This window comes from Wyeomyia smithii, chromosome 2, assembly GCF_029784165.1.
Source record: "Wyeomyia smithii strain HCP4-BCI-WySm-NY-G18 chromosome 2, ASM2978416v1, whole genome shotgun sequence".
In the NCBI taxonomy this organism is placed as follows: Eukaryota; Metazoa; Arthropoda; class Insecta; order Diptera; family Culicidae; genus Wyeomyia; species Wyeomyia smithii.
Genome location: NC_073695.1, coordinates 54,265,503 through 54,287,533, shown reverse-complemented (window position 1 = coordinate 54,287,533; position 22,031 = coordinate 54,265,503). Strand labels below are relative to the sequence as shown.

Here is a 22,031-nt window from a genome sequence, read left to right as displayed (position 1 = left end):
GACTTATTTTGAGTCGTATATAACTGATTATTTAGTATTCTATCGTTTCCTTCAGATTTGTCTTGGTCACAGAAAACCGGCGAAATAACGAAATAACGTAGTTAATTAACCAAAAATCTTCCTTGGAATCTTACGTTCTAATCAATAATGATATAAACTCCAAAAGGGTTTGAAATGTTGCTTTGCCAATGGAAACTAGATTTGAGACGCAGTTCATTTAAAATAAATCACAATGGCATAGCAAATATATTTGAATGAAAAATACTACAAGGTATACAGCCCGAGGGGTTGTATGAAATGGTGACGTAGGACTATATGTATACATTATATGCTGCGATAAACTGTTCACAGTCAACACTCCCGTTTTTATTTGATGGTCGTTATTGTAAAATTAACGATGAATGAATACATGAAAATTTTACACTAGTAGTAGTTGCGAAAATTCTCATAACTTTCATCTCCAAGCATCTATAGCTCTGAAAAGAACCGATTCCATAATCTTCAGCTCGAAATGTGTGCTATAGAGCGCTGATGACCGCACCACCACCGGTAGTATTGAATATGTTGTTGGCCGCGCATAAAATTTGCTCTCCGCTGTGCCAGCAAAATATCCTGCAGCGTACGATGGTAACTGTTGCTGCCGTGTGCAAAATACAGGTAATATGCTCCGCGGTGCCTGGAAGTTGACTCGTATGCAGCTCCCGTTTCTCGATGTCGCGTACCTCTAACAGCTATACTCCACTCGCTGTTGTGTGACAAACTAGACTGAAGCTGAATTTTCTACACGCAGTCTTTTGTATCGAGTTCAGCAAAGATTTTTGCCATTAAGGCGTGGCCACACAGCTTGGAGAAAGAGGAACAAACCAAAACACTTTGTTGAGTCAAAATATGTAGGCAGTGGAATTTATTTCGTCCATGTTATTGTTATCTGTGCTCGGGAAGCAAGCCAATAACGAGGGAAATATATGGGAAAGCTTGACCTTGGAACTTTTCACCTTTTTCCTGGTGGAAAGCAGTAAAGCAACAATGTTGAACATTATATCAAAAACTTGTTACACATTTTATCTATCCACCGACATATAAATGACTAAGATGCATTAAGTCGTTCGCTCGCTATAATCGTTTGAAATCTGACGCAACATTTGCCAGTTTCATTTTCAATTTCACAAAGTGTAATCTAGTACAGGAAACAAAGACGTAGTCTTACGTCAAACAAAAAATAGCGAATAGGTTTGCTTCCGCTCAAGTAAACAGTAAATATTTACTGTAGCGTAAAAAACATTTTGCCCAAAAAGTCCGTACCGAATAAAGCAAATATTTTTCGCGTCCAACGCCTGCCTAAAAGCCTTAACACAATGGATACGTTTGCGTTGCGTTGACGTTAATTTGACAGAAAATGTATGGGCTAACTGTCAAATTGCCGCAAACGCAGCCGCAACGTATCCATTGTGCTAAGACCCCTTCAACAAACTGAAAGAATTGGACACCAGTTTTCAATTAGGTGTAGCAAAAGCTGTAAACGGTGATTTGAAAGTATCCTAGAATTCAAACATCAGCGGTGATTCAGCAGACTCGAGCAAAGTTTTACAGAAGGAAATAAAATTTTTGAGCTTAACGGAAAATTGTCAGCGGATCTGAAGCGATTGTTTGACGACAAGAATACCCTTAATTCTCCTCTTCTGCAAATAAATGCTACAAAAATCGATCACGATATTTTTATGTTAACTTGAAAATGTTTTGTATTTCATTTAATTTTTCCCGGGAAATGCGATTTTTCGTTTCCCGGGAAATTGATTCCCGGGAATATTGCAAACCCTACTCTGTACGTTTTGCGAACCTGGGAAAATTACATAGCTTGCAAAAAAGGGGGAGCCTCTTACAACATGAATCTATAAATTTTTGTTAAATTTTCAACAGTACGCCACTCTTCTAAAGTAAGATGTAGTGCTACGTCAAAAAAACTAGGAGAAAAGCAAAAAACTCCGGTTATCTTCGACGTGAGTACATTTTTCACAAAGTCGCGTGATTTATTAAGTCTCTACTTGATATGTAAAGTGTCGTTCAAAAAGTTAGCGTTGACAACTGATCGAGTATCTAGTGAATTGGTTTGAATTGCACCTAGCAGTATAAAGAAAGAATTGTGCTGCTCTTAATAATAGAAGAATAGCGGATAGCATCAACATATTTGAATGGTGTTTGAACAAAATAGACATTCGGGAAAGTTTTTGAAGAATTCGAGAAATTTTTTTACTGGTTTTTGAAAGTATTTTTCAGCGTTCTCAGATTAATTTGAACGTAGGGTAGGGAACATATTTTAAGCAGCTTTAGGAACCGCCTGTGTATTAAGACGAAATACTCGAAATGTGTTGGGTGAAACTCAAACAGTAGTATATCAATCTGTTCGCTATCGTTTTCTCTATCAGAACTTGTTTTCAGATTGTAAAACTAAGTTTGCAAACTTTGACAATCATCAATCAAAGTTACGAATCGAGGGACACTATTCCAATCACCCCGAACCTATTTTAAGCAGTTTCCATCTGTTTTGCAGGCGTTTTTTTTTCAGCACCCGAAGTGGCTCCTGAATGGCTGCAAGTCGATTTGTTTCAATTGCAATTATTCACAGATTTCTTTGTGATTAACGGTATTACTTATATTCGTAAGACAGCTAGACAATCAAAGTTTTCGTTTCCATCATTGAAATTGTCGATATTGGTCAAAATGCAGGAGTTTGAGGCCTGTTTTCTTCGACTGATTAAAATAGGCGCTACTGCTTAAGCCGTTCCTTACCCTATTTTTGTTTTGAAATCATTTGAAATTTTCCCGCTGTCTAAATACATTTCGAAGTACTATTACTTCTCTCAGGAAGGGTCTACAAACCGTGTAAAATGAAACTCTAAAAACGAAACAGGGGAAAACTATGTCCAATTTAAAGTCCTCATAATTCGGTTAGTTTTCGACCGAATTCTTTAATTTTTGCAGCAATCTATTAAAAAATTGGCTACGCATCAGCCCAAAGGCATAAAATTGTTGTTTGATCATGCGAACTAAGTCGCCTAAAAAGTCTGTGTAAACAAAAGTTGACAGCTTCGAAAAACGACAAAATTGGTTGAGCTTAACCATGAATTTTCATGTTACAAGGAAGCTTTGCATTGAAGTCATCAAAGCAAAGGATTTACTGGTTGCAATGATGTAAGCAAAAGACGCAAAACGCAAATGCTAGTAGAAAATTTACCATTGGATGAGCTGAGTTACGCAGTACACTTGACTCAAAGATCTGCTCGGAGCACTGCGGCTTCCAACATTATGAAGACAATCCTTCTAGAGCGAATTATTTTAAAGACCCTTTAAAAGCAGCAGAATCTATTGTTGGCAAAAAAGTGTTCACCAGAACAAGCTCTTGCTATATTTGTTGAAGCTTTTGTTTAACTTCAGGGTAATAGCAGGGGTAATTTATAATATCACTGCTAGATGAAATCTTGTTAACAAATAAGCAGTCATCTCTAAATGTGAAGCTTGATAAAGATAAAACCACTTTAAGACACATTATGTTATCTGAAAACTCATTAAAATAATTTTTGACAGGTTTTTGTTCTACTAACTCTACCTCTTGTATTTTATTTCTTATTCGGAGTGACCCTTTGTGCTTGTAACATAGCGCTAGTCTACAACACAACATTATTTTTTCGGTGTATAGCTCAGACAGTGGTTGGGTGCTTTTAGTCTGCTGATTGTAGTTTTTCACCTTCAAGTTAAGATACAATTATTCAAGGTACAAAAAATATACCAAACAAATTCTTAATCACAATTTATTCTTAACAGGCAAACAAAAATAACTTTGCATCAATTTTCCATTTCAGTTTGAAAAATCCCGCTTGTTCACGTTTCAAGAAATTTGCGGAATTTCATAAGTTATGCATATCTATGTTATACTTGTATAGCAAATATGCAAAATATTAAAAAAGCAAAGCGTTGGTGCTCCATTTCGATTCGGAACTCGACCTTCTGTTTAATTGATTGACTTCGCAGCCAACTGTTTCGTGTACAGGACGATTGCGGGGCTAGCGCCGAGACTGGAACCAACGACGACTGGCTTGTTGAGTCTCCAGAGCATCTTGTAGACTCACTGAACTGGAAAATATTTGGAAAATCTTTACTGAGCTTCTTAGTAGTATGATTTAGGAAATCAGAAAAAAAGAATTATAAGTTTCCATTGAACTCTACTAGAAATTTGAGAAGTAAATATTGAAAAAATTACTTGTCCGTACAAATACGTACTTCGACTGCGACATACAGTCATCATCAGTGGTTATGTGGACTGGTCCAGTTTGCGATTGGCTTATTTCTTACTTGAGCAACAGACAACTTTATTTGAAAGTCGGACCGATAATATCTGACAGAGGATGCTCTGGTGTGCCTCAAGGGAAGTAATTTAGGTCCACTACTGTTTGTGCTTTTTTTTTCAATGATGGGACGATACTTTTAGCGAATGGTGTAATACTCAATTATGCTAAGCTTATTATACGATATGAAGCCGATTACAAGGAACTCAAAAAGATACTGAATAATTTCGTTCATTGATGCAAGTTAAACTTCCTGGAATTGAGCGCGTCGAAGTGTTGCGTGATCTCAAATCGGCGTTTCAAAAGACCAATTCTCTACAACTACGTCATGATCAGGTGCATGAACGATGTGATGAAGTTAGTGATATTGGCGTGTTTCTGTACTCACCAACTCTCCTTCAAGCTACATTATTCTAATATCATCGACAAAGCCAACGGTCAGCTAGGATTTGTTTTGAAAATGGCACACGTCTCCAGTGATCACACCTGTTTTAGTGTCTTTTATTGCTCCCTAGTTCGATCAATTCTCGAATTTGCATAGGTTGTTTGGTCACATATGAGACTAAGACTCTCGTGGCGTAATCCTAACGACCTGCCATCCCACGAACATCGATGTACCCGGCTAGGAATAGAGCCGCTGGAGACTCGCCGAGAAATTAATCAAGCAGTATTTGGTGCTGAAATTTTGCGTGGAGAAATCGATAGTTCCAGTTTGCTAAAGCGCATGAAAATTAATGCCTCCGAACGAGTATTGCGTCCACCACATCATATTCTTTTTCTATTTCAGAATATTCTTCTGTAGTTCGCATTGACGGTAGATTCAATAGCGAACATAACTATAACAAGCTGACATTTTAATTTTTTGGCACAATTCTCAGCACCTGCAAACAATATTGTTGCATAAATTTAACAATAGGCATGTTCTTTTGAATTGATAAAAATCTCAAAAATATGTTCGTCATAAGCTTACTTTTCCAAGATATAATTTTTCGTCCGAAAAAAATGCCATTGTTGTGACAACCCGAAAAAATGTAAGGAAACCTGCCTAAAATATGATCTACATCGCAGTGGAATGTTAAACATATGCAAAAAATTATAAACTTTCTTCGTACAAGTTTAAATTTCTCCTCACTCCAGACTCTTTTGTTTGCTTTACTGAAAGGTCGAGAAATTCACTATCATAACGAGAAAATTTTTCTCGCTCCCGTCATAAACAATGGTGAGAGACAAATGAAAGCACGAGTCATAACGATTAACTTTCGTTCATGGACTAAGCATTGTTTGCTCTCTGTGGAAATCATGCGAAAAGTGCTACATTTAGTTCGAAATAAGCGCTCTACAATTGTCATTGGGAAAAACTGAAGAAATACTTGTTGTATCTATTCAAACTTTTAATTATAATTTTCAGTATGTTCAATCGATCAATTCTCAAACAGAGATGCAACAAATGCTACGCGTAGGTCTCGAATTTTCTCGATGTTGCAACATCAAGCATTATGTAACAAGCACAGAAAAACAGCTACATGGAGTCACAAGCATAACTCCCTTGAATTTCATCACACCAGCGCAGGGCACAAACTCTGAAGGCTGCTGGTGGTATAAATTTTTACAATGGGTTCTAATTTTCACACTTCTTGTGCTCACTCGTGAATTGAGGTCACTTGGAGCACAATGTTGGATCATTTGTTCCATTTAACTGCGCGATTCAAGGCATTTTTGAGGGGTAATTCTAATAAAAATTTCTCGTACACATGTCAAACTGAAATGATCAAATTTTTAGAAACTACCTGCTTGAAGCACGATTACATAGTTGCATGTCATGCATAACATTCACCATTAATGACAGATTGGGTCGAATTAAATTACTACAACTTGACGGATGACTGGCACACGTAATTGATGAAACTTGGTCACGTGTGTCTATAGTAGAGCCACATGAATATGCAATCGTTTACGTACTGTTGTGGCGGCATGATTGTGACTCGATTCATTGATGATTTGATGTGCTGCCGTAAACCGTTCTTACACAGTGTCGCGATGTTCGGTTAGTTGTCTTATTACCTGTAAAAAGATTGAAAAAAAAAAAACACATAAAACCAATTAGAATCATGTCTTTACCTGAAAAACAATGGTTCATGCATAAGGAGAATGCTTCTTCAACTATAGATTAGTACACATGATCGTGAAAAACGAGACCGGCTAATCGTTAGAGACAACCTTACTTTCGATGTCGATGTGTCACTCACGAGCATTGTGCCATTTTACATTGGTATGAGTTGTCGTGATGGCGGACTTCACTCATGCTAATTCACACATTTTTATCATTATCACAACACCGCTAAGCATTGTGTGAGAAACACATTATCGTTTTTCTAACCTGAATTCCGACTCCGCAGCTTCGTGCAACAGCGAAAACATCGCCCGCTTCCCTGCTGAACAAAATGGCAGTCGTTTCTGAGCTGATGTCTTCTGAGTTGGGCAATAAATGACAATCGAAAGCGTATGGATGGAAGATTATGCATGCGATCAATTTCGAACAGAAAAAAAAACTTGATCCAAAGCTCTTTTGAATTCATTCTTTTTATTCTTTCTACCTGTTGTTTATTAATTCTTTTTGAATATTCTAAGCTCAGGGACGTAAGTTCTGTTGCTAGAATGCTTTTTCAGAACCAAAATCCGGGATTAATTGAATGGCAAATAATATAAATATTCTTAACTATCACCTAAATATTCAACTTGGTCAGACCAATTGATGGGCTTGACCAATCGAACTCTTGGCTTCTGAAGAAGTAGAATTTATTTTGTTTTCAAATCATAAGGAGAAATGTTATTTTTTGCAAATATGAGAAAATAAAGTATCTAATCATATTTGTTAGGCTTTTTTCTGTTAATATTTCTATTTATTAGAGTATGACTAGTACAAAGCCGTTTTCCTAATTTGAATTTGCATAATTTATCGCAGTTTAGCATCTCTCCGTGGGAAGTCAAGATCGTCCGAAACATTATCTTTCTCAACTGTTTTTTGTTATTTTTTCTGCTTGTTGCAAAGTTGACAATTGACCTTTACTCCCACGCGCCGGCCATGAACGACGAAGCGCGAAAAACACTAGAAACAGCAATGAAACCGTTTATCATTTAAAACATAGCCAAAACCGCACAGGGAATAGTCAGCCTAGCTTTACATGGTCTGTTTTCGTGAACACAGAACAACGCCCTACACTAGGCAATATTCATAGTGTCAATTAGAGGCAAACCGTCGTCGTCGGCGGCATCATGTGCATGCCAGGCCGGCCAATCTACGTCGGTCACCTGACAGGCCACGAGAAGGCACTCTATTGTCTCGAGAGTGTCCGATAGGTGCTGGACTGGAAGAGGCACTTTCAAGCGCAACACTATACACATATCATACCGGGGTCATTCAGTGGGCGAGTTGCTATTGCGAAGACAGTAGTATCGACAGAAAGACAGACTGACAGTGAATGGGAGATTAATCTAAATGAATGGAAAAATTGCGAACTTTTCGTTACGCTTCGCGGCCAGCCCACAAAGATTATATCACACGCTGTACACACCACGTGTGCATTGATCCCTTGCTACCAACACGGTGCCCTTCACCGCCTAGTCGGGAGGGGGCGCATCGGTAACAATAACCGTTGTGTCCGCATCATCAAAGTGAATCGCTGTGCGACCAGAAGGTGATATGGTAGCATTTTTCCGGTTATGTAAAAAGAAACTTCCGTGCAATTTGAGAATGAACAGGTAGCGCTACAATAGGTGTGCATCGGTTTGGAAAGTTTGTTTGTTTTCAATTTGTCAAACAGTTCAGGGTTCCGAAACTCTCTTTATAAACCCATTCCAGTTACTACTTGAATTCATATGGAAACCTAAATATCATTAAAACAAAAGAATAAGTATTTTTTAGAAAATCAAAATGTAAAAGAGTATCAAAACTCAGATCATAGCTTGGACTCTGTGAGGTCAGCAGGAGCGAGAGAGGTGGTAATGATAATGTCAACGTTAACATGACATTTTTTCCAAAACAAATGAAGACCGGCTAAAAAATATATATTGGCCTGCAGTGAAAATTCTACAGATATGTGTTGCTTGTTCTATTCAAGATAAATTTGAAATCATTTCTTTGGTGTCCTTTTCATTTTTCCGAAAGGATCTTGAGGCATGTTGAGCACTTGTTGAGAACCTCTCAAAAATTTCAGGTAAAACAAAATAAAATAAAATACCTATTTTTTTCTGCTCTCTCTCATTGACTTTTTTTAGACTAACATGAAATCATTTTTCATGAATATATTAATTTTACGAGGCGCTTCTATCTAAACTGAGAGCTAGTCTCATCTATTTTCAGAATCGCTTTAGGTTGAATTATGAATCAATTTCTGTTCTACTGTATGCTGTCTTTTAGGAGCGTTCTTCAACCATTAGACTAAATTTGAATCATATTATTTTTTATCTTTTCCTTTTGTTATAACCACTTTATTAATTTTTCTCAAGCATTTTGAGTTGATTTGTAATAGTTTTCTTTATCCGTTTTTTTCAGAAGATTTTTTTTATGTACTTCAGACGAATGTTTATTTCCTTCTAATTCTTCTGCATTTGCAGTCCTTTTCTGCTAAATTTCGATCATATTTTATTTTCCAACCTTTTGTCTAATTGAAGCATTTTGAACCTTTGCGTTTTCGATTATTTTGAACAAAATTCGGAACTCATTTGTTCAATTCTTTCAAGCCTTTCGAGATGCTTTAGGATGTTCTAAGTAACATTTGCGAGAGTTTTCATGCATTTTAAATCGAGTTTGATAATTTTTTTTTCTTAAGTTTGGAATTAAGTTTGGTTTTAGTTACTTTTCAAGTAATCAGACACCATTCGTGATCACTTTGTAGCTACTTCTTGGTTCTAGAGACGTTTCTCTACTCCTTCGAATGGTTTTATTTTCAATTTAAAAAAAATTCTTACGTGATCTTTCGTTGTTTCACATTTTCAGGCATTTCGGCTTAGCTTTGATAATGTGTTTTTCTGGTCGTGTTGTCTTCTAAAACTTGGAGATATGTTTGCCAACATTCTATTTCCCTGCTTCTTAAGCCGTGTTAGGAGCCATATTATTTTTTGGTTGTAGTGTGTAGAAGCCATTACGTGATCACCACGTGGTCGACTACGAATTTTCATCTTTTCATCCATCTTATGTTTTCATCACCATAACAAACATGATGATATGTTTACTAGTGACGCATTAACTATTACCGAGTGGTAAGCTTTTGAAAATTCGAAGACGACCACATGGTGGCTCTAAGTCGGCCATTTATGACTTCAACACACTTCCACCATTTATTTATTTGTAGTGGAACTAGACTACTGCGTCTATTAATTAGAACTATTGTAGTATATCCCCATTACTATACGTACCATGTAGAAAACCAGACACCCACTATTGATCTAGTGAAAGGCCGGTGAAGTGAATATACTTCCACCTTAAATGGTTTGTTTTCCTAAGCTTCCAGTTATTTCAGGAAGTATTTCGATCAAAACGATCCTGGCTCCTGGTTTTCCTAGCTTGTAGGAGCGCTTCAGTTAAATTTGATGAACTTTTATGTCGTTTCTGGTTTATATAGGTGTTACGATATTTTTCCAGATTTACTGAAAATCAATTTTTAGTTGATTTTTGTTTACTTTCAAACAGTTTCTTTTGCTTTTTCGGTTACCTCTGTTTGAAACCGCTTTTTTTGGATTGGATTTTTTTGCTGGTTGAACGAGCAGTTACTAATGTTTCTGTAACACCTAATATGATATTGACATTTCAGCAGGTTTTTTAAATATTTCCAGCAATATTTAAACTTATTTTTGTTTTTAGTCTTTGCCATCTTCGGAACCATGTACAGCAAAATTAGTATTTAATTTCTGCTTTACCCTTTTCCGTTCATTTAATACGTTTATCAGCTTTTTTTGGCTGAATTTTGATGCGGTTAATGCCTTTTCTGGTCTTGGTGGTTTTAGGCTCAAATTGAATTTATTTTGTTCTTCTTCTTTTCTTTTTTTTATTCGATATTATATAAAATCAAACAGTCGAGGTCCCGAATTAGCCTTTTATGCCGAAAAAACCGTTTTAGCGGTCATGAACCGTTTCAAAAAGAATCGCGCATCGCTTAAAAAATGATTAGTTTTTTCATTTTTCCCTGATATTCCTTGATTTCCCTGATCGAAAAATGAATTCCCTGACATTCCCTGATTTTCCACGTTTTCGCCACTCTGGATTAATAAATAGATAAAAACTGATCAAATGCACGAGATGATAAATTAGATCCTCACTGTAGTATGCTTTGTACTATGCTGAACTGCGAACATATCCCGATTGTTCCAGTGGTTTCCAAATGCTAGGTTTTTTAACATTATAATTGAAAAAAATCCAACGCAACATTCTATATAAATTAGCACATTTTTTTCATAAACTAAAAAAAATTCATAAAACGTCAACATTAGATAGGGTAACTAACGGCTTCGTCAGGTGATATGAATTCAAACATATTTATTGTTTTTTGACAAAAATTAAACTGCCACTTTCACACATGTAGATATTTTACCCGGCCGAAGAAAACTTTCACGAAACACACCTTCGCCGCTAGCGATATTTGGTTACGATTTTCTCGAGAAATAATCATTTGTTCTCCCTCAAATACCCTTAGTTTCGTCGTACTAGCGAAAGCAAATAACTCATACACTTTGAACACTCACAGTTAATTGAGGATACGGGATGAATAAAACTTAAACTTATTTAACACATCCAAAAGGTTGGTTTAGTCCGTCAGCAGACAGCACGGCATGTTGCTGGTGTTTTTGTTGCCAGAACAAAAGGAAACTGTTTTTGTTGCAAAACGTGCCATATCCATTTTTGAATAGAGTTTATGACATGTGAAACCATGTTTCGATGTTTCTTGAATTGCAAAAACTCTTATTGCTATTTGAATATTCCTACACAAAGAAATTAATTTATAAATCAAATAGATATAGTAATCAGATTTAGAGTACAAACATATTTTGCGGTAAATTTGGAGCCACTGCACACGCTGCGCACTGCGCAAATATCTCGATCCCTTTTGTTCTCAAACAGTAAACGACAATATGTATCAATCCCTCGACAATCGTGTGTACAGAAGCGCAGCAAATACATATACAAAAATACAAATATGACATCACTAGTATTAATTTGCACGTACAACTTATGGCGTCAGAATTCTACTTATACTTTGAATGGCGGAATAACGAAGAACGTTTATTTGCATTTCATAGCAATGGAACTACACACCAAAATTTCTCTTTATGGTTCAGCAAAGTACATTGCTGAAAGTGTATCAGCGAACCACTTGTTTACTGAATCACAGCATTTTTTTCAAAAGTTCACTGTAATTCAGTTCTACAATTTACTGAATTTCGTTCAGTAATTTTATTTTTGCTGTAAACCAGTATTTCATTGATAAATTTAATGAAAACCAGTAATCGAATCAGTGACTCGCGAAAATACAGCAAAACTATTTGCTCAACAGGAAACAGTAAATGATTGTAAAAGTAGAAAAGTATGCTAGAAAAATAATAGATGAAATTAGGCAGCTTACAAAAGAAGGATGACAGTTTAAAACATGACAAACGACATAGACTGCCGAGAATTGGTAATTTACCCTACATCTTTTCAGAAATTTAAAAAAGTTTTTTTTTCTTTCTAAGTACACTTCATGGAACAAATTAGAGTAAATTGGAGTACATTTTTTTAAATAAGAAAATGGAAAAAGGTGATGCAGAGGTAAATTAGCATTTTGAAAATTCTCAACACAATGGATTCTACAAGGAAAACTTGTACACTTGTTAAGCAGTTTAGCCATAACATTCACTCCACCAACACACTAGTGCAACATTGTGAGTGTTTTCTTTTTTTGCGGCAAACCGATTTTCCGAGAAAGACCTAATTTATTCCTGCGAAAGCTGCAGCCGGCAAACATTGTCCTCTCAAACAGAAATACCTACTTTTACTACAACTCGCACGGACGGTGAAGTGCAATTCGAAGCCGGCGTTACTAAAAATAATCTCGTCTTAATAATCGTCACCAGCCGGCCAAATCTGATTTTCGAGGCAGCACATGATAGAACGAGTGGAGCAAAACATTTTCCGCATAAGTTTAAAGAAAACGGGAAGAAACTACTTTGGGAGGCAAATGGCGCTGACTATAAATTCCATCCCATAGGGCTTAGGTCATAACCTCACGTTAGTAAACCGAAACTAGGGACCTGCACTGTAGAACGGAGAACCGAATTCGAATGTTCGGAATGAATTTATGACATAATCCTTTTAGCGTTTTCCGTTCCATTTTATGTCCAATGTGACGACAATTCAGAAATGCTGTGCTGATCACACTTTTTTCGAGTTATTTTGCTGTAGATTTGGGCCACGTATTATTTGTTCTGATCCTGTAGTCGTGTGTCGAGTAGGAGATGTTATATTAGATTTCTTCGAGTGGCACTCGGCGCGAGCAGTTGAGGTTCTGCTGTAGCTATTCGGAATGTTAGAAATACAAAATTACCCTTCTACCAAATTGGTTGAACGGCCTTGATGGTTTAAACCCAATAAATCTGTTTCGAGTATTCGCCTACTCGTTATCCCACACGGAACAACATGCAGCTATCGAAGACGCATATATGAATGCGTCAATGTAAAACACACGATATCTCTACTATCACAAGCCTGAAAAGCAATATCGACATTCCTTCCGTCTATTTACAATTTCAAACAGTACTACATCTTAACAGGTGGTACACGACCGAATTGAACAAATTTGTTTTTCACTTCCCATCTTTCAACCGATAGGAAAAATACCAACGCAATAGCCGGATGATTAACACAGCATTGTGGTTTCTACATTTTTCGATTGTTTTGGAAAATTTACCAATGTAGGGGAAATCTATTCTGCTATTTTCCTGTCAGTCGCTTGCGGAGTCAAGCTGACGGCACTATTCGTCTCCGCTACAATAGATCTTTATACAATCGGCTGCCATGGATCGTTGATTCGTTCTGGTTCCTACCTTCCAACCGGCTTAGGAGGTCCAACCAATGAAGCATCGCCGCCGTTGTTGTCTCACAATATTGGCGCATGGTGCGGCGCCAAAGGGTGATTCAACATTTAAATAACTAATTTTCTAAAACCGAAATGATTCTCCACTTTTCTGTAGTTTTTCTAGTACATTTATTCCTACATATGAAAAGCAATATTTGCAATAATTTGTAACCATTCCCTTCAAATGTATTCTTTAGCTCAATCGCGGGCAAATGAAGGTGATTACTTCTATAGTAGATCCACTCCAATGCTCGGCGAGTCGACACTGAAGAGCAGACAAAAACAAAAGTCAAATGGAAGTTATTTTATTAATAGTGTTCTGCTGTACGAGTAAGCGATGTCGTTTAGGTGTTGAGCAATCATCGACACCGTGTCGATTGCCGCGCAATCGTGGGTTAATCAAGTGAGGTTATGGCACAGAGCACAGACATCAAGGCCAGTTGGTGGTTCGGGATTTCTGTCTACGCAGAAAAAGTGTCTCGGTCTCAGTGTGTACGCATAGTAGACTAATTTTCTGCTGGTAATTATCGCACAAAGGTTATTGGCGGTATTTATTGCATCATTCTCTGCTAGACTGCGCTGATTTTTTGTGATTGGTTGTCTTCGTTGTTTTCGCGGATGATTGTGTGGGATTGAAATCGAAGAGTCATAGAATTTGGTAAGTATTTTAACACCGACCTATGAAGGAAAAAAAAATTTAGGAATCAGTCTTCGATTTTTGACGTAGAATTACGGCTTACGGCATCATATGGAAGAAAATTCAAAAACCGAAAACGTCGAGAGTCATGAAAATTTTTTCCAACGAATTTCTTTCATATGTTACAGGAATCAATTATAAAATCATCTGTGCGACCATCAAAATATGAAAAATTGTGATTCTACTATTGAAAAATGTAGGGCCTAGTTGAACGCATATTTCACACACACCGGAAGTTTAGCTCTTAATAGTTACGTACAAAAGCTAGCATGCAGAAATTTATTCATAATTGTTTATCCGATGACTGTAGCAAAAGAATGATTCACTGGAAACTGGAGCGACCAGCAACAAGCAGGGCTGCAGCAAGTCGCAGCGCATCAGACGGCGATTTCAAATACAGTAAGGTCTTTTTTTACGCCGGTTGCTATTTTTCATTCCTCAAAAACAATGCAAGATATCGACCCTCATTTAAATCACGTTTTCCATTTCAGGCCGGAAGTAATCTCATATCTATATATAGTTTTCTCCCAGCTGGTCTCGGGGTACGATGCTGGCCTAACAAGCCAGTCGTCGTAGGTTCGAGTCTCGGCTCGGGAGAGACTGTTAGTGTCAGTAGGATCATAGCACTAGCCCTGAAATCGTCCTGGACACTTAACAGTTGGCTGCGAAGTTTGTGTATAATAAACAGAAGGTCGAGTTCCGATACAAAATGTAGCACCAAGGCTTTGCTTTGCTTTGTATATAGTTTTCTAAAAGAAAATCATAATTTTTGGTATAGGGTAACGGGGGTATTTTGGCCAGCTTTGGAAAGTGTTCGCATAGTTCATTAAAAACAAACACAATTTTTCAACATAAATACCTACTCTTTTATACCATTGTTAAAGCAAAGTGTCTATTTTAATATACACCGTTCAACAATGCAATATATTGAAAAATATCCTAGAAATATCAAAATTTCTACGAAGTACTAAAACATATTTTGGTCCACCAAATTTTTACTTTGGCCCACCTTTATATCTACAGACATGTATGGAAATAGTTCGGACTAATTATATTTTAGATCATCATCGGTATTTTTAGAGCAAAAATAGTGGGTTTGAGGAGAACATGCTTCTGCTGTGAATTTTTGTAAATTTTAGGCATCTAAAAATGAAATGATTTGGCTTATAGCGGTTTGACAGGCATTCTCATCTAATTTCATATCGTTTAATGTGATAAATTAAGAAGTAATTACCTGTAAATTGTCACAAGCTGCTTTTTTGTTCACGTGCAACGGCCGAACGGTAATCAAAGAGATGTCAATAATGGGCATGGCCAAAATATGTTTGCTTTAGAAAGAGGCCAACATATTTCGGCCATGCGTTTAACCACTTTTTCAACTTTTCCAACATGTTAGAGTATACAAACTGTTTCTATGACATTTTATTGATGTTACTACAACAACGAATTGTATCATAAGCATACATATTTGTTGCAATAGCTTCCGGACGTTGACTTGTATATTACCACTTCCTCTTGACTTTGGGTTGACTCAGCCATGACTTTGAATATGTATGAACTAATTCCAAAATAACTCTACCTCCAAGCGCTGCGCTACAAGTCTGTCTTTTTCCAAATTCATGACTACGCACTCCTTTTTCACGGAGAAACCTCGCTCCAACGTGGCATTGCCATGCAATAGAATCAGAATCTTCTTAATAAACACAGTAAAGTTAGGAAGTTTCTTGCCTGAAGCAGCTATCAGATCTCTACAAAAAGTAACAAGGTAGGAAGTGAACAATGTCTTCGTCGAATGCATACTCAATAGTTGTGAGTATTCGTGGCGACATCTATCAGCTACAGTTCCCGCGAGATTATCGTTGTGAATCATTTGCTCTAGGCAAAATTCGAGCCATTTGAATGCTACTTCCGGGGAGCTTACCTTGGTCAAGTTAGCTTCCAAGAGAAAGATGAATAAAAACAAAACCTGTTTTATGCACTTCAAGATATGTCAGTCATCTTTTCCGGGTCACAGGACTAGTCTTTTTTCGGTTAAGTATTCGAGGAAACTTACTTAGGAAATTTTGGTTTTGAGATGGCTGACAAAAATGGGTTTGTATGGCACAATCCCACCCCCACTGGCACAATCTCACCCCGGTTTGTAATGTTCAGTGAAATTCCCGGTTTTCCCCGGTTCCAAACGATTCCAGGTTTTTTCCCGGTTCCCCCGGTTTTCCCGGTTGGGTGGCCACCCTGAAACATAAATTGACCTATTGGGACGGTAAATTTTTCTTTTGATATTGATAAAGAGAATATCAGAGGGGAATCGCATGTGATTAGTTTTTGTTCGCATAAATTTGTCCTTGAAACTTTTTATCAATTTTCAGCGCTGAGCAATGAAATAATAGTAATAACAAGCGTATTACAAAATTGTCCAACATTTTATCTATCCAACAACATATTGGTTATTGTTATCCATAATGTGGTTATGTTGTTATTATCGTTTAAAATCTGACGCAACATTTGCCAGTTTCATTTCCTTTTTTACAAAATGCATCCCAGGATAGGAAACAAAGACGTAGTCCCACGTCGAAAAAGTTAGAGTGAAAAATGTATTTTTTCAATCTAAATCGGTTATTTTTAAAGATAGAGAAAAACTTTCCTCTGCAAAGTTGCTCAGAATTAACTGATCTATAACATTTTTTTTCCTCATATATCATTTATTTGAAACGGCACAAATACAATTTAATGTTTAACGGCGCCAATTATGTCTGGTGACTTAAAAACTAAAAGCAAATTTTTTATCCTCGCTGCCGACTACGAGCTGAAATTAAGTCTAACTTAAAACTAGCATGAATTTTTCAATCAGTGTTTTGTTGTTGAATGGTCGTCTGGTGCTCTTCGAATGGCCGATGTCATGAGCTGGGGCAGGGGCTTGTATCCTCGGGTCCTGGAGGTATTGTGCGGGGTCTAGTTGCTGGTTATGGTTCGTTGTTGTTGTTCGCTAGTGTTCAAGTGGCCATATGGTATGTGCCGCTGAGCCAAGATATCACTGAAGGCCTCGGGTGGCGAACTCGAGTGGGGTGCAGTTGCTGATTCCAAAATCTGTGCTTAAGGTTCAAACGTGTTCTTGTCGTTTTGTTGGGTGTAGACGGAGGGGAACGGGACTAGACTGGGGCATTGATGGATTTTAGAAAAACGTATATAAGGGTCATGTAGGGTATGTCACGGCTCGCCAAGACATCACGAACAGGTACAGCTGGCCGTCTACCTCCGGCCTCAAGGGAAGCTACTAATTTAGACCTGGCGTCACGGTGGACAGGGCATGACCAAACAACGTGCTCTATGTCGTGATAATCTTCACCACAGGCACAGATACCACTTTCCCCGAGCCCAATACGACGGAGATGCGCATCAAATCTATAGTGATTGGACATAAGCCGAGACATCACGCAAATTAAATCTCGACCTACATCCAACCCCTTGAACCACGGATTCGTCGATACCTTGGGGATTATGGAATGTAACCACCTTCCCAGTTCCCCTATGGTCCAAGAATTTTGCCAACTGATGATCGTATTCTGACGTACAAATGCGAAAAATTCATTAAAAGCAATTGGTCTTTCATAAATTTCACCGTTTGTTGCGCCCACCTTAGCCAAAGAGTCCGCTTTCTCATTGCCCGGTATCGAGCAGTGAGAAGGGACCCACACTAAGGTAATCTGAGAAGATTCTTCGGATAAAGCACTCAGATGTTCCCGTATTTTCCCCAGGAAATACGGAGAGTGCTTAACATCTTTCATCGATCGGAGAGCCTCAATGGAACTGAGACTATCCGTAAAGATGAAATAATGGTCCGTGGGCATTTTTTGGATAATCCCTAGGGTGTACTGAATTGCAGCTAATTCTACGACGTAAACAGAAGCAGGATTATCGAGCTTATGGGAGACGGTTAAATTGTTATTGAAGATACCGAAGCCAGTGGACCCATCAAGAAGTGATCCGTCAGTGTAGAACATATTGTTGCAGTTGATATTTCGATATTTATTGGAAAAAATTTTGGGGATCTGCTGCACGCGTAAATGATCCGAGATTCCACGAGTTTCTTCTATCATGGATATATCGAAAAACACAGTAGAATCAGAAGTATTTAATAAGTTGACACGATTTGGAATATTCGAAGAAGGGTTAATATTTTGGGACATGTGATTGAAATACAATGTCATAAAACGGGTTTGCGAATTAAGTTCGATTAACCTTTCAAAATCAACTCGTAGTCGGCAGCGAGGATAAAAAATTTGCTTTAGTTTTTAAGTCATCAGATATAATTGGCGCCGTTAAACATTAAATTGTATTTGTGCCGTGTCAAATAAATGTTATGTGAAGAAAAAAAATAACCTTTCAAAATTTTCAATCACGGGACGGTTCAAGACCTCACATTTGATAAGAATACGAGAAGACGGGCTCCAGAAGCGGTTTTTCAATGGTAGTACTCCAGCTAAGACCTCCAAACTCATCGTATGGGTCGACTGCATGCAACCTAAGGCGATACGCAAACAACGATATTGTATTCGCTCCAGTTTGATCAAATGTGTGTTTGCTGCGAAGCGGAAGCAGAAACACCCGTATTCAATAACAGACAATATCGTTGTTTGGTAAAGTCTTATAAGGTCTCCTGGATGGGCTCCCCACCATTGTCCGGTTATTGTACGAAGAAAATTCACTCTTTGTTGACATTTTTTCATCAGATACCTCACGTGACAACCCCAGGTGCCTTTGGAGTCGAACCAGACACCAAGATATTTGTGTACCAAAACCTGAGAAATCGTTTTACCCATTAATTGTGTTTGAAGCTGAGCAGGTTCATGCTTCCTAGAAAAAACTACTATCTCAGTCTTCTCTGGAGAGAATTCGATACCTAGCTGTATCGATACCTAGTCTGCCCAAGCAGACAAATTGTCCAAGGTATCTTGCGATGGTCCTTGCAAATCGGCAGCTTTGGCTCCTGTAACAGAGATTACACTGTCGTCTGCAAGTTGTCTTATCGTGCATGAATTTGCCAGACATTCGCCAATGTCATTTACATAAAAATTGTAAAGAAGGGGGCTTAAACATGAGCCCTGGGGAAGGCCCATTTAGCTAATTCGAAAAGTTGCCAAATCGCCATGCGTAAAATGCATATGCTTTTCGGACAACGAATTGTGCAAAAAATTGTTCAAAATTGGAGAAAATCCTTGTCGGTGAAGTTTACCCGAAAGAATGTCAATAGAAACGGAATCAAAAGCCCCCCCCCCCCCCCCCCCTTAATGTCCAAGAACGCAGACGCCATTTGTTCTTTGCGAGCATACGCCAGCTGAATATCTGTTGAAAGCAACGCAAGACAATCATTCGTCCCTTTGGCACGGCGGAAGCCAAATTGAGTATCTGATAGTAGGCCATTTGATTCGACCCAGTGGTCTAAACGACGGAGTATCATTTTTTCCATCAATTTCCGGATACAGGATAGCATTGCAATCGGCCTATAAGAGTTGTGATCAGAAACTGGTTTCCCTGGTTTTTGGATGGCGATCACCTTCACTTGCCTCCAATCGGAGCACTCTTTGTCTCACCACGGAGTTGGAGGCTGTTCTTTGATCGTTACGCCAGGCTATTTCTTCGTTTGGGCTTGCAACGCGGCATCGAGAATCAAGCCCGCGAGGAGGTTGTATTCTTCAAGTGGTGGATGATGTTGAATCGACTCGACCGCTTTTGAAATCATTTCCTCGTATAATTTCCAATCGACATTCCGTGTGAGGTCATACGGAATGTCAATTGGTCGCATGCGAGTTGATCCGTTAGTAATTGAAATAAGAATAGGCAAATGGTCGCTACCGTGAGGATCAAGGATTACCTTCCATGTGCAATCCAACCGTAGCGACGTCGAACATAAGGATAGGTCCAAAGCGCTTGGGCGCGCTGGAGGTTTCGGGATACGTGTCATTTCACCGTTGTTTAAAATAGTCATGTCGAAGTCATCGCAAAGGTTATAGATTAAAGAGGAGCGGTTATCATGGGACAGACAAGAAGCACGTACCTTCCTTTCCTTCTCTCCTTCGTGTTGGATAAACGTCCACAGGAGTACACTGCACTCACCACCAAATCGTTCGACAGCGTAGCTGCCTGCGACACAGTAACACAAAGGCGCTCGACCTTGCGACACAGCAATCTAGACAAAAGACACCGGGACCTGTCAAAAAATGCCACCACTTGCACACACGTATTGAAATTTATCGGAACGATTTCAAAGCACAACCGATGCTGATGCGTGTTCGGCACAGAATGGATCTATAACATTGTAGAACAACTTTTTCTTTTATCTATAAAGATAAAAAAGTTAAATACTTGATTTTATCAAAAATTTAGGTCACCCTAGGAAATTTTTTTATAAAAATTGACTATCGAGCTCAAGATCCGAATTTCCCCCAAAATTCGGTTTCTCGACCAAATGGCACTTTTTAGCGGCTCAAAATTATTCAATCTAAGTAGTTATTATTTTCAGCCACTTGCCAAAACATTTATAATAGTGATAAATACTGCTTCTTAGTGTTCGTTGTTCGACTGCGGACTGACAATGATCGAAAATGTTTTAAGTTTTCACCATTTCCTCGTGTTTATGGCTTCGCTTTCACTCAGAGCTTTCTCGAAAGCCTGGTACAAAAAGTAGCATGCGGTGTTCGGGCCCCATTATTATCGGACGGCTGTTATGAAATACTCAGTAGTTGCAAGAGCGCTGGAAATGGCAAGAAATGCTGCCAGAGATAACAGAACTAGAACCATCCCGTGTCAGCGGCAAATGGCAATTCACAATGACGATAAATTTAACAAACTAGTCGGTGTCACTATTGCGACACACCAATGACACTTTTTAGCGTCCTAAAATCATTGAACTGAAGTAGTTATTTTTATGCCACTCACCAAAATGTTGCTCGTAACTAGACCTTCATAAACTCCTTCACCCGACGCACGCATCTCATCGCTCTGGGGTGCGGCAAATACAGTATAAAATCGGACTTTCTGCAGAATACGCACCCATGGTAAGTTGTGAATCTTCCTATAATATTAAATTCGAAGACGGTTAGGATGTGGTTTCAATGTGGACCTAAATGTTTTGATATTTGGCCAACTTCTCTTCAAGTAAAGGAGAAGCTAACGAATACTCCCTCTTAAACTGAGAGAGCAAACAAATGTTTACCCCTGACACGCGATGATTAAGAGTGAACAGGCTTCTTCCGTTCTCTTGATTTTTGCTCAAATTTCCTTCTCTACCTGCCAAACCCCTTAAAGAACTAGACTTTCTCTCACACAGAGTGAGTAATTATCCACATTAAAGCGTAGAGCATTTCAGTCGCAGAGTTCCTTTTCACTCTGATTCATTGCGTGTGCGGATGAGCAATTTACAAGAGTTTCACTGGTTTTTTGCTCTGTCAAATTAGAAGCGTTTTTTTCGTCAGAGAAACTATTACTCTGCGCTCTCTCTACAGCAGATGGTGTGATGCACATTGAATGTAAGCTCACAGAGGGAAGAAAACTGTTTTCTCTTTAAGACGAAGATGAGCAAAACGAAGCCTGAGAGTGAACATATTAGAAGTTTATTACAATAAGGCGACATTCATAAATGACGTAACGCAAACAAAATTTTTTTGAACCACTGGACCACTCCTGCTGCCATCTGATCATCGAGAATGATCTTCTGGTACCTCGTATGCTCCTTGTGTCACGTTGATCAAAGCATTCTACGTCCTCCTTAATGGCTATGCTGATAGGCATCATGCCGGAGAGGACGCAGATTGCGTCGTATGACACAGTTCGATACGCGCTCGCAACCCTCAGGCACATGAGCCTGTAGGTACTTTCCAATTTACTCCGATG

General features: G+C 38.3%; 1 protein-coding gene and 1 long non-coding RNA gene across 4 annotated transcripts in view; one reads left to right on the top strand and one right to left on the bottom strand.

Moving 5' to 3' along the window:
* The window catches only part of LOC129721169 (myc box-dependent-interacting protein 1), a 97,687-nt gene that overhangs the window by 47,102 nt on the left and 28,554 nt on the right, over positions 1–22,031 (bottom strand). The gene's annotated exons all lie outside the window — the stretch shown is intronic.
* LOC129721170 (uncharacterized) lies at positions 13,878–14,814 on the top strand. The gene is made up of 3 exons (XR_008727356.1): positions 13,878–14,105; positions 14,273–14,543; positions 14,636–14,814. It is a non-coding gene; the product is annotated as an uncharacterized LOC129721170 (long non-coding RNA).